A 12,102-nucleotide genomic window follows, 5' to 3' on the forward strand; every position below is an offset into this window, starting at 1 on the left:
CCCTGGATTACTTACAGCAAACTCTTTCTATCTAAGTTAGTCTGTAAACACTTACGTCCATTACAACACCCCCAAAACCCTTATTAAGAAATAGAAACACCCTTATCATTAGTATACCCACCCCATGTATTGTTCATGACATTACTCCTGTTATACAGGCATTTTTACCTTGAAAATACATTTCTTTGCAATAATCTGTTGCTACTAATTTCACTAATCAGTGGTTCTCAGGCAAGAGAGGAAGGGGCCATGAGCCAGGGCTCTCTCGTGTAGCTTGTGTGGAAGCAGGGAAAGAAAGAGATGGCTTAAGTGCAGCCATTTAAGTGTCAGAGACAGAGCAACAGTTCTGTCAAGTCTTAACCTAATATCGCGAGATCTGAAGAAGCAGGGCTCACGTCAGAAGCAAATGGAAAACAACAGAATAGTCAGTGTGACCCAGCCTTGGGATAACGATGTTTTGAGAAAAGAAAGTGAGAAAATACTGGAATAGATAGTAAATAGTCTATAGAAAAAGCAGATGTTTTTAATTAATCCATGTCATAACGAGGTATAAAAGCTTGTGTAATTTAGCTTGTACTTTGGAGAAACTGAGGCAGAGATGCTGTCTGCCAGCAGTGTCCATCCCTGGCAATTGTTTGAATAAAGCTGTCTCTGATTTTGTTGCTTCCAACCTGAGAGTGGAGTTTTATTTCTTCCACAATATTTGGTGCCGTGATTCAGATGAGCATATTCTGTTATCTTCATGTCATATTAATTTGGATCATTGGCCCATTCTGAATCCTGCTTTGCTGTTACCAGGGCCCCTTGATGGAGACCGTCATGACTGTGTGTCTGTTGCTTCTCTTCTTACCCGCCAAGGGAAAATATTACTGATGTGCCTTTGCAGAATCCTGATCTTATTTATTTTGTAGATGGTTCTTATTTGTGAAACTTGAAGGGAAAATTGGTTGTTGGTTATGCTGTCTGTTCTTTATATTCTGTTATTGAAAATGCTTTCCTTCCCTCTGTCTCTTCAGCTCAGTTTGCTGAGCTTGTGGCTTTGACATGGGCATGTATTCGGGCACAGGATCAAACTGTTACTATTTACACTGATTCTCACTATGCTTAGAGGTTTCCTAATTTCCTCTGGTTCCCCCATTAAGAATAGTCAGTATGTATCTGCTCTTTTGGATGCTCTTTTGTTGCCCAAAGCTGTTGCTATTGTAAAATGCATGGCTCACCCAGCCCCTCATGATGAAGTTACTCATGGGAATGCTTTGGCTGATTCAGCAGCCAAGGATGCAGCCCTTTCTGGCCCTCAGGCTGCTTTTATTTTTGCCTTAGTTGAGCAGCCTCTGCTGGCTTCGCTCGGTGACCTTGTTAAGATCCAGAAGATGGTGCCAGAGACTGAGAAACGTTCTTGGAGTGTTGCTGGGTGCACCTTGTACCCTGCTCACCTTTGGCGCTTCTGGGACGGCTGCCCGAATGCGCCAAGGGTATTTTTGCCCTATCTTGCTCGTATGCACCATGGGGTGGTGCATGTGAAAAAGTGGGGATGTTTGCTGCAGTTGGAGGCTATTGGTATGCCTCAGGTTTTCCTACTGTGGCCCAGAACTACTGCCAACTATGTTCAATCTGCCAGTTACACAATGTTGGTAAAGCTGTTAAAACCAGACAAGCAGCCCATCCCCCTCTATGGGGACCATTTGTAAATATTCAGATTGATTTTATTCAAATGTCTAAATGTTGTAATTATGAATATGTATTAGTATTAGTTGATGTTTTTTTCAAGCTGGGTTGAGGCCTTCCCTTGCAGGAGGGCCGATGCCAAGTCGGTTGTGAAAATTTTGCTCAAAGACATCGTACCAAGATTTAGTATACCTGTGTGTATCGACAGTGACCGTGGCACTCATTTTACTGGACAGATTGTAAAAGAATTATGTGCAGCCTTGCAGATACAAGACAACCTCCACTGCCCTCACCATCCAAAATCTGCTGGGACAGTGGAATGTCACAATGGGATTCTGAAAAACAAACTGGCTAAAATTTGTGCAGAGACAAACCTCAAATGGCCAAATGCTTTGCCATTAGCATTGACAAGCATGAGGGCCACTCCCAACTGAAAGACTGGACTCAGCTCACTTGAGATTTTGACAGGGCACCCGATGTGACTTCCAGTAGCACCCCCACTGGCCCTTGCTCAGATGGACATTCATTTGATGGAAGTTATGATGCATTACTCAAGGACCCTGAAAAGCCCTGCCACTCCTAGGACCCAGGAGATTGGGTCTACGTAAAGATCCACCAGCCAAAGGCTGCTTTGGCTCCACACTGGAAAGACCCTTATTAAGTCCTGCTGACTACCAACACCGCTTTGAAGTGCCAAGGACTGACTGCTGGGACCCATGCTTCTCACTGCAAAAAGACACACAATGGTCTCCGACCTCAGGATTTTGCATCTGAGCTTTAGGTCCCACAAACTCTTGGATGCACAATCTCAGCTGACTGAATCACAGCCCTGTTCCCAACCCTCAGCTGATTTTATACAGTTTCCTGGCTTCCCTCCTGGCTCCAGACTTGCCTGCCAGCCTTAGTGCCATGTCCTCACTGAAGGTTCCTTGCCAGGCTGCAGCAGATCCCGTCCCAGCCCAGGAGCAGAGGGAGCCCAGGCTGGGAAGAAGGAAGGTGGAGATGAATTTGTAAGTGCATGAAGTTGGAGAGGAGGGGAGGGAGTAACAGGGGTGTAGCTTTGGGGGAAGACGTTGAGAATGGAGCGGGGCCTTGGGGGAATAGGTGAGATGAGGGAAGGGGCCTTGTGGAAAGAGGTGGGTCAGGGGGCAGGGCCGTGGGGAATAGACAGCACAGGGCATGAGGCCTCAGATATCCAGTTAACAGCAGTTAGAAAGGTGTCATCCTATGGGAGAATGGTTGTACACAAAAAGATTCCTCAGTTTGTCACACAGACAGACCACAGCAAGACCAGGAAAGGATTTAATGTCACTTTGACTGTCCAGTAAGTGATTGCGGGAAGGGGGCCCAGCACCATGTCACCAGCCAGCTCTGCACAGAGCCCAGTCTGAGAGCCAGAGTACCAGGAGAAAACTTTAGGCCGCTTTATGAGTAAAGAGCCGAAGTAGCCTGTCCTGGATCTGTTTGGTCCTCAGCCCGCAGATGATGGGTTTAGCATGGAGGAAGCAAGAGGTACACATTGACAATGAGAACATGGAAATGCAGGAGCACATTCTGGGCAAATCTGTTCATGAGGGAGATGATGAGACCTGGGATGTAAAAGGCTAAAATGACAAAGAAGTGGGAGCCGCAGGTTTCAAAAGTCTTGAGCCGGGCGTCATTTGTGGGGAGGCTGAAGATGGCCCTGAGGATCTGGGAATAGGACAGGGCAATAAAAATCCAATCCAGACCCATCACACACACTAGCACAAAGAGACCGTAGTAACTACTAACACGGGTGTCGGCTCAGGACAGGTTCACCATAGCTATGTGTGCGCAGTACGGCTGGGGGATGACGTTGGCTCTACAATATGGCCACTGCCTCACTAGGAAGGGATTGGGCAATGTGACTATGCTGCCACGCAGCATCACGCCAGGCCAATCTTGGCAACCATGGAGTTTGTCAGGATGGTGAAATGTCTCAGGGGATGGCAGATGGCCACATAGTGATCAAAAGCCATGGCCACAAAGATCCCAGACTCCAGTACTGAGAAGATGAGAATAAAGTACATCTGGGTGAGGCAGGCACTGAAATCGATCTCTCTGGCATTGAACCAGAAGATGCTCAGCATTTTGGACAGGGTGGACATATACACAACCAGGTCAGTGACGGCCAGCATGCAGAGGAAATAGTATATGGGCCCATGGAGGCTCTGCTCCATCTTCACGATGAACAGGATGGTGAAGTTCCCCTAGATGACTATGATGTACATGGTGAAGAAGGGGATGGAGATCCAGATATGGGCCACCTCCAGGCCAGGAATGCCCAGCAGGATGAAGGTGAAGGGGTTGGTGATGTTGATTGTATTGGAATCTGACATGGAGTATGGGAGAAGGTGTCCAACAATGAGGCAGAACAGTGTCTCTTGCATGTACCATATTTTCCCCTGACTTCCTGTATGTTCCCAGGGTCTCAGATGATAGTAGCAGTACAAATACCTGGATGGAGAGATAATGTGAATATGAGACACGACATGCACTACTGAATGCTGTTGTCATGGGGGGAGCAGATCTGTCGCTCTTCACACACCGAAAATGACATTATCATTATTCAGGGAAATGAATTCTGAAGAACTGACCCTACTAATTCCAATTCCATATTTTATGGTTCTCCCTGCTCAATAATTCCTACACATCATGGTGTGGGAAACCTTATTAGGCACCAGTAGGAAACACAAGTGCAGATACTGGTTATTCCTCGTTGTTCCTTAGGATTTTCTTACACCTCACAAACAAGTAGCTTTTGCCAAAGAAATAGTGGCAGTATACACACTGCAAAGCAACTTTCGGAGATGGAACTCCTCAGCTTCAATGACATTATATAACCACCTTGACAAGAGTTTTACGCAAAAGTTTTGTTGGCAAAGTGCCAGTGTAGACACTTTTCCTTGTTTTTGTCGCTGTCTCACATTGCCCTCCTGAGTGCTCTGGTGAACAGTTTTAACACCTCTTCCCTGCATCGAAGTAAACATTTTCTGCCCATCCCCGTTTAAAGACCTGGGAATGTGGAAATTCCCCTTCCTGTTTGCTCGGTGTGGGGTGCTCATAACACACACTCCCAGGTGGTTGTGGTGGCTCCATGCTGGGGACACCGTGAAGCTTCTGGAGCTGCTCAGCATTTGGGGAGAGGAGGCTGTGCAGTCCCAGATGCCCTCCGGCCATAGGAATGTCAATACCTAAGAGCAGATTTTGTGCAGCGTGTGGGAAAAAAGCTACGATCGGGACACGCTGCAGTACACAGCAAAGGTGAAGGAACTGAGGCACGTTTACCAAAAGGCAAGGGAGGCAAACAGTATCTCTGGTGCTATGCCACAACCTGCCATTTTTATAAGAAGTTGGATGCTATCCTCACCAGTGACCCCATTTCAACTGCCAACAGCCCAGTGGGTACTTCGGTGGGGATTCTCCTGTCAGAGTATGTAATCTACCTCTCTGATAATCTCTAGGTTGATAAACAATTCTTCAGTAGACCTCATGCTGTATATACCAGTGTCAGGTTGATATAGCTATATCCCTCAGGGGTGTGATTTTTTTTTTTTTGCCATAGCAAAAAAGAGCAAATACAATTTTTCATTTGCATTAGCAGAGGCAGAGCATGCCAGTCACGGGAGGGGATAGTAGCCGTACTTGGCGCTGGTTAGACCTCAGCTGGAGTATTGTGTCCAGTTTGAGTCTCCAGTATATAGGAAGGATATAGGGAAACTGGTACGGATCCAGATGATTCAGTCTTTTATATCATCGAGTCATAGAATGGCAGAGTTGGGAGGGGGCTGCAAGAATCATCTATTCTAGCCCCCTGCCAAGATGCAGGATTTGTTGTGTCAAAACCACCCCAGATAGATGGCTGTCCAGCCTCCTGATAGAAACCTCCAATGAATGACTTTCTACAGCCTGCCTGGGCGTCTGTTCCATTGTTCTCCTCTTCTTACTACCAGTATGCTGTACTTTGAACCAATTGCCTCTTGATCTATGTGGCAATGTTACTCCATTTTTTAATGGCATAGTTAAGTCTGTCTGACACCTTCAATTACAAGATTTCATTTTCAGTTGTGTATAAGTTTGCCAAACATTAAACTGAAATTTCCCACATTGAGTGTCTATTTAATGGCTGAATTTAATTTTGAAACTTTCAGGCATAACAGTTCAGCCAACTTCTAGAATGAAGTTAGGGGAGAAGATGTCTCACCCATATTGAACAATTGTCATATTTATGCTAGTGAGAAGCCCTAGTACCTCCATGTTTTTCAGCAGATAAAATCTGGTAACACCCACCACCCACCCTGCCCCTAACAATCAAAGCCCTAAATTGCCAGAAAAGGATGTGGCGGTGTCTGTACATATTCCACATTACTTGTACCAGCACACCTCTTAGAATTTGTAAATTTCACGCTATATGTTTCTGGGGTAATCTGAAATTATTTCTAAATCATTTCCTGGAATTTAGAATAATCTAAAAGATTATCAATTGTCATTTAATTTAATATAGCCAGAGCTTTACCAGTTAAGTTTTCAACTAAAGTGGGCATCTTCTGGTTATCAGGAATCATATGAATCATATACAGCCTCTCAAAGATATTGAAATATTCAGCAATATCACCTGCCTCCTTGTATGCAGGACACAGCTGTTCCTATTTGTGGACTTTTGGACAGATTCCTGCATTTCTCTTTTATAACCTGTGACCACATCTCCAGGAAAAGTCTTTTTTTTTTCTAGCTGTGTTTTAAAGTGTTGAGTTGTCGGGAGAGTGAGACCAAGTGGTGGTAACACTTTTCTCTTTTACAGCTTCTGCCATGTGGAGGGAACTTCATTGTCCCAAACAGAGATACCAGTATAGTTAGTGGGAAAGAAGAGGCATAAGATGGAGTCCAGTGTCACATGAGCTGATCACATATCCTTGCATACTTCAATGAGTTATAACAGGGGCCATTACCCATGTTTTGGATACAGAGAGGGACAAACTTCTACCATGGCCCATTATCTTAATTGATGAGCCATGAATTTGAATATCCATTCGTAATGTGCTGGATGTTAACTGGATGTTAACTACTTTGTGGGAGTCACCACAGGAGGGAATGCATTTGAAATACAGGTAGATAGTCAGTATTTGTTATTTCAGAGGCAAAAATGATACAGACACACAAACAGGATAATCACATTCAGCAAACCACAGCTTTTCCATAGATACCTCCCATGACATAGTTTGTACAAGATTTGTTGTAACTATATAACAGTGAAAGTGGGGTGCCAGGGTTTTCCTTTGGGGGTACAGAGCATCAGAGCAATATAGCTCTAGAACTAGACCTTTCTGAATCTAATTTTCTATTTTTATATAAGATTTACTTCCATGTCCTGAAAGAGACTGCAGTCTACTCTGTACTGTAGGAGAAAAGCCTGCCAAGATACAGAGCAAAGGAAAATAGCTTCAGGGACTTGGCGCTTGGTGTGCAGCTCCCCACTCCCAGAGGGAGGCGCTAGAACGGAAGCTGTACCCCAAGTGTGGGCCTAGAATCCCAGAGCTAGAGGCAGGGCCTGAACGCTGTGCTGACCCAAAAGCACATGGGTCCGGTATGTGGGACCCAAACACACCCTTCTGGCGCGCATCGAGCCACAGGAGCTTGAGTGGGGCTGTGACAGCAAACCTGGAGCTGCTCCATGGACACTAGAGCACTGTGAGTGGAAAGGGAGTAGGGCTGGGTGATCCCAAACCTTTCTGAAGTGGTTCATAATTTGCTCTCCCTAAAGTGATTCAGCTCCCCCAGACACTCCAATTGGTTCAGCATACCCTTGCTAGAGCTCCCCCTTGAGTGCACTCTGCTTTCAGTTATTCTCCAGCAGGGCACAGGATCGTTAAAGCAAACAGATCCAGGCTTTGCAAAGGGGATTTCTAAAATCTTTCCTTTACTTTAGACAGCACAAGAGATACCGAATACACACAGTACAATACCTGCACTCCATTCCCTGCCTCAGTGAACATTAGATCATAAGAATGGCCATACTGGGCCAGATCATAGGTCCATCTAGCCCAGTATACTGTCTTCCGACAGTGACCAATGCCAAGTACTCCAGAGAGAATCCATACCCTGTCGACCATTCCTAGCTTCTGGCAAACAGAAGCCAGGGACAACATCCCTGCCCATCCTCCTTAAAAGCCACTGATGGGCCTATCCTCTATGATTTTATCTTGTTCTCTTTTTCCCCCTCTTATAGTCGTGACCTTCCCAACATCCTCTGGCAAGTTCCACAGGCTGAGTGTGCATTGTGTGTAGAAATGCTCCCTTTTATTCATTTTAAATCTGCTGCACATCCATTTCGTTTGGTGACCCCTTAGTCATAGATTACACTTCTGTATAGACTTTCTCCACACCAATCATGATTTTATGATATTTTCCAACTTATTATCTATCCCCTTCTTAATGATTCCCAACATTCTGTTCCCTTATTAGATTGTTGCTGCCGATTGTGTGGATGTTTTCAGAGAACTATCCACAATGACTCCAAGAACGTTTTCCTGAGTGGTAAAAATTCATTTAGACCCGATAATTTTCTATACATATTTGGAAAGATGTTCTCCAATGTGCATTACTTTGTCCACACCACCCTAGAGTGAACTCTGGGATTTGGTCAGAGGCCTCTGGGGTGTCCAGGGGTCACCTCCTGTAACTCATGGATTCTCCTCCAGCTGGAGTCTGTCTCGCTGCTGCAGCCACAGCCCTGCGACCAAAGAGTCCCTTGTGCCTCCTGTGTGCCTCTCTCCCACCCCAGCTTCTTCTGGCTCAGCCAGTCTCTGTGTTTTAAAAAGGGCTGGATCAACCCCTCCTCTCTCTGTTCCCTTTCCTGGGGAGGTTCCATTCCTTCCACGCCCGCCCCTCTGCAGAGAACCTGGAGAAAACTGTCGTTTATGTAGAATGCAGTCACTCCCTTGTTCAGTATCGGTGAGATCTGATTATGTGCTGAGAGTCATAAATGACCATCCTATTTATAGACAGATGCCTCGGTCCCAGCCTCCTGCCCCTGGGCACAAGGCACCTGAGTGGAGAGTACTGGAAAAGCCCAAAGACATAAGGATAACAATGGTTCAAAGCATCATACGAGACTTAACGGTGTTTCCACCCATCATGGGTTTACCGGGACAGTCTGGTTTTTGGCTACTGTGTCGGGGTGCCCACGTAACCAAGACACAGGCACCCAGCATCCCAGGGCCCTTGCCACTGGTGATGAGTTTGCTTCATTATCATTGGCCAAACTCTCTCTCTTTTCTCTGAATCCCTGTTGACCTCTCACCCCAAGATGGCTGCATTTTAGAGGCACAGTGGATCTTTCAGGATGAAATTTGTTCATAGATGAACAACACAAAGCCAAATTTGGAGGCCATGGCCCGAAGTTTTCTTTGGACCCAGTAAGGCAAAACTCCCCTTGGAGTAAGAACTGAGTAAAGACCTCAGGAACCAACTGTGTGTGAATGAGCAGAGACTGTCAACTCCTCCTCTTGCATTTCAGGTTTCTGGCTGATAATGCATGGACACTTACCTGATTTTTATCTGCTGGAAAGCATGGAGCTAGAAGGGCTCCTCACTAGAATAATTATAAGAATTTTTCAACATTGGCAAGACATCTTCTCTCCTAGCTTCATTTGAGAAGTCAGCTGAAATGTTATGCATGAAACATTCAAAAAGGGCATTAAGAACTCCTAAGGATGAAGATTCCACCACCTCCCTAGATAACCCATTCCAGTGCTTCACCACCCTCCTAGTGAAATAGTGTTTTCTAATATCCAACCTAGACCTCTCCTACTGCAACTTAACACCATTGCTGAAGGCTAAGGAAATAAGCCACACAATGGTCTCTGCCCGCAGGGCTTTGCAGCTGAGCTTTTGGGGCCCACAATCTGTGGGATGCACAATCTCAGCTGACTACCTCGCATCTCTGCTCCCAACTCTCAGCTGATTTTACATGATTTAATGGATTCCCTCTCCACTTCAGATTGGCCTGTCTGCCCAAGCGCTGCGTCCTCACTGCACTCACTGCAGGTTGCTTGCCAGGCTGCACCAGATCCTGTCCCAAGCCCACAGCAGAGGGAGCCCAGTTTGGCGGTAGGTAGGGTTGGAAGGTGAAGATGATCCAGCAAGTGGATGGGATTGGGGAGAAGGGGAGTGAGCAACAGGGTGGGGTTTTGGGGGAAAAGGTAGACCTGAGGCAGGGCATTGGAGGAAGAGGGGAAGAAGGGAGTGGGGTCTTGTGGGATACATAACAGCGGAAGCAACCTTATGGAAAAAGGTGTGGCAATAAGCAGGACCTTGGCAAATTGACAGGGCAGGGCATGGGGCCTCAGAGGTCCAGTTAACAATTAGAAAGGTGGCCATCCTATGAATAGTACGCAGACCGATTCCTCAGTTTGTCACATTGACACAGCACAGTAAGGCCAGGAAAGAACTTAATATCACTTTGACTGTCCAATCAGTAGTTCATGGAAGGGGGCCCAGCACCATGTCACCCGCCAGCTCTGCATGGAGCTCAATCTCAGAATCAGAGCACATGAAGACTATGTTAGGCCCCTTTATGAGTAAAGAGCCGGAGCAGCCTGCCCTGGATCTGTTTGGTCCTCACCCCATAGATGATAGAGTTTAGCATGGGAGGCATCAAGAGGTACACATTGGCAATGAGAATGTGGAAACGCAGGGGCACATTCTAGGCAAATCTGTACATGAGGGAGATGAAAAGACTTGGGTTGTAAAAGGTTTGGGATGTAAAGGGATAAAAAAGTGGGAGCCACAGGTTTCAAAAGTCTTGATCCGGGCATCCTTTGTGGGGAGGCTGAAGATGGCCCTGAGGATCTGGGTATAGGATACAGCAATAAAAATCCTATCCAGACCCATCACAAAGAATATCACGAAGAGGCCGTAGTAACTACTGACATGGGTGTTGGCACAGGCAATCTTCACCATGGCTATGTGTGCACAGTACGGTTTGGGGTTGATGTTGGTTCTCCAATATGGCCACTGTCTTACCAGGAAAGGATAGGGCAGTACAACCATTCCACTGCGAAGCACCACAGCCAGTCCAGTCTTGGCCACCGCAGGATTTGTCAGGATGGTGGAATGTCTCAGGGGAATCACAGATTGACACGTAGTGATCCAAAGCCAAGGCCACAAAGATCCCAGACTCCATCACTGTGGAGCAGTGAATGAAGTACAACTGGATGAGGCAGGCACTGAAATTGATCTCCCTGGAACTGAACCAGAAGATGTTCAGCATTTTGAGCAGGGTGGACATACACAGGACCAGGTCACTGGTGGCCAGCATGCAGATGAAATGGTACATGAGGCCATAGAGGCTCGGCTCTGTTATCACGATGAACAGGATGGTAAAGTTTCCCAAGATGTCTATGGTGCACATGGTGCAGAAGGGGATGGAGATCCAAACGTGGGCTGCCTCCAGGCCAGGAATGCCGAGCAGGATGAAGGTGGAGGGGTTGGTGAAGTCAGTTGTGTTGGAATCTGACATGGAATAGGGGAATATGTGTCTCCTGCTTGTACCATACTTTTTCCTCACCTCCTGTATATGCCTAGGCTGATGATCGCAGTGCAATTCCCTGGATGGAGAGACAATGTTAATATGAGATGTTACATGCACTACTGGAGGCTGTTCTCATGGGTGATGCAGATTGGTCGCTCAAATGAGTTTACTAATCTCAATTCCATATTTTATGGTATTCCCTGTCTGAATAATTCCCACACATTGTGGTGAAGGAAACTTTACAGGGCACCAGCAGCAACACAAGTGTGGACACTGATTATCCATCGTTATTCCATAGGCCTTGTCTACACAGCCAAGTTTTTTCACAAAAAAAGCATCTTTTGACGAAGAAACAGTGGAGGTGTACACACATCAAAGCCACTTTCAATGACAGTGCTCCTCAGTTTCAGTGACATCATAAAATCACCTTAACAAGAGATTTAAGGCCTTTTACGCAAAAGTTTGCTCATCAAAGTGCTACTGTAGCCACTTGCACTTGTTTTTATCACTAAAATTGGCCTCCAGTAGGCATCCCACATTGCCCATCCTGACTGCTCTGGTGAATAGTTTCAACTCCTCTCCCCTGCACCGAGGTGAACACCTTTTGACAGCCCCCCTTTAAAGGCCCAGGAAGTTAGAAATTCCCCTTCCTGTTTGCTTGGTGGGGAATGCTCTCATCACACCTTCCCAGGTGGCTGTGGTGGCTCAATGCTTGGGACACTGCTGAGCTTCTGGATCCTGCTCAGTATTTGGGGAGGAGGCTGTGCAGTCCCAGCTGTGCTCCAGCTATAGGAATGTCAATACCTAAGGGCAGATTTTGTGCAGCTTCTGGGAAAAGAGCTATGATCAGGACACACTGCAGTACACAGTAAAGGTGGAGG

General features: G+C 46.3%; 1 pseudogene; it reads right to left on the bottom strand.

Moving 5' to 3' along the window:
• Positions 1-10,252: 10,252 nt before the first annotated feature.
• On the bottom strand, positions 10,253-11,209 carry LOC127048827 (olfactory receptor 52K1-like; annotated as a pseudogene).
• Positions 11,210-12,102: the final 893 nt, after the last annotated feature.

The sequence above is a fragment of the Gopherus flavomarginatus genome, chromosome 1 (assembly GCF_025201925.1).
Source record: "Gopherus flavomarginatus isolate rGopFla2 chromosome 1, rGopFla2.mat.asm, whole genome shotgun sequence".
NCBI lineage: Eukaryota > Metazoa > Chordata > Testudines > Testudinidae > Gopherus > Gopherus flavomarginatus.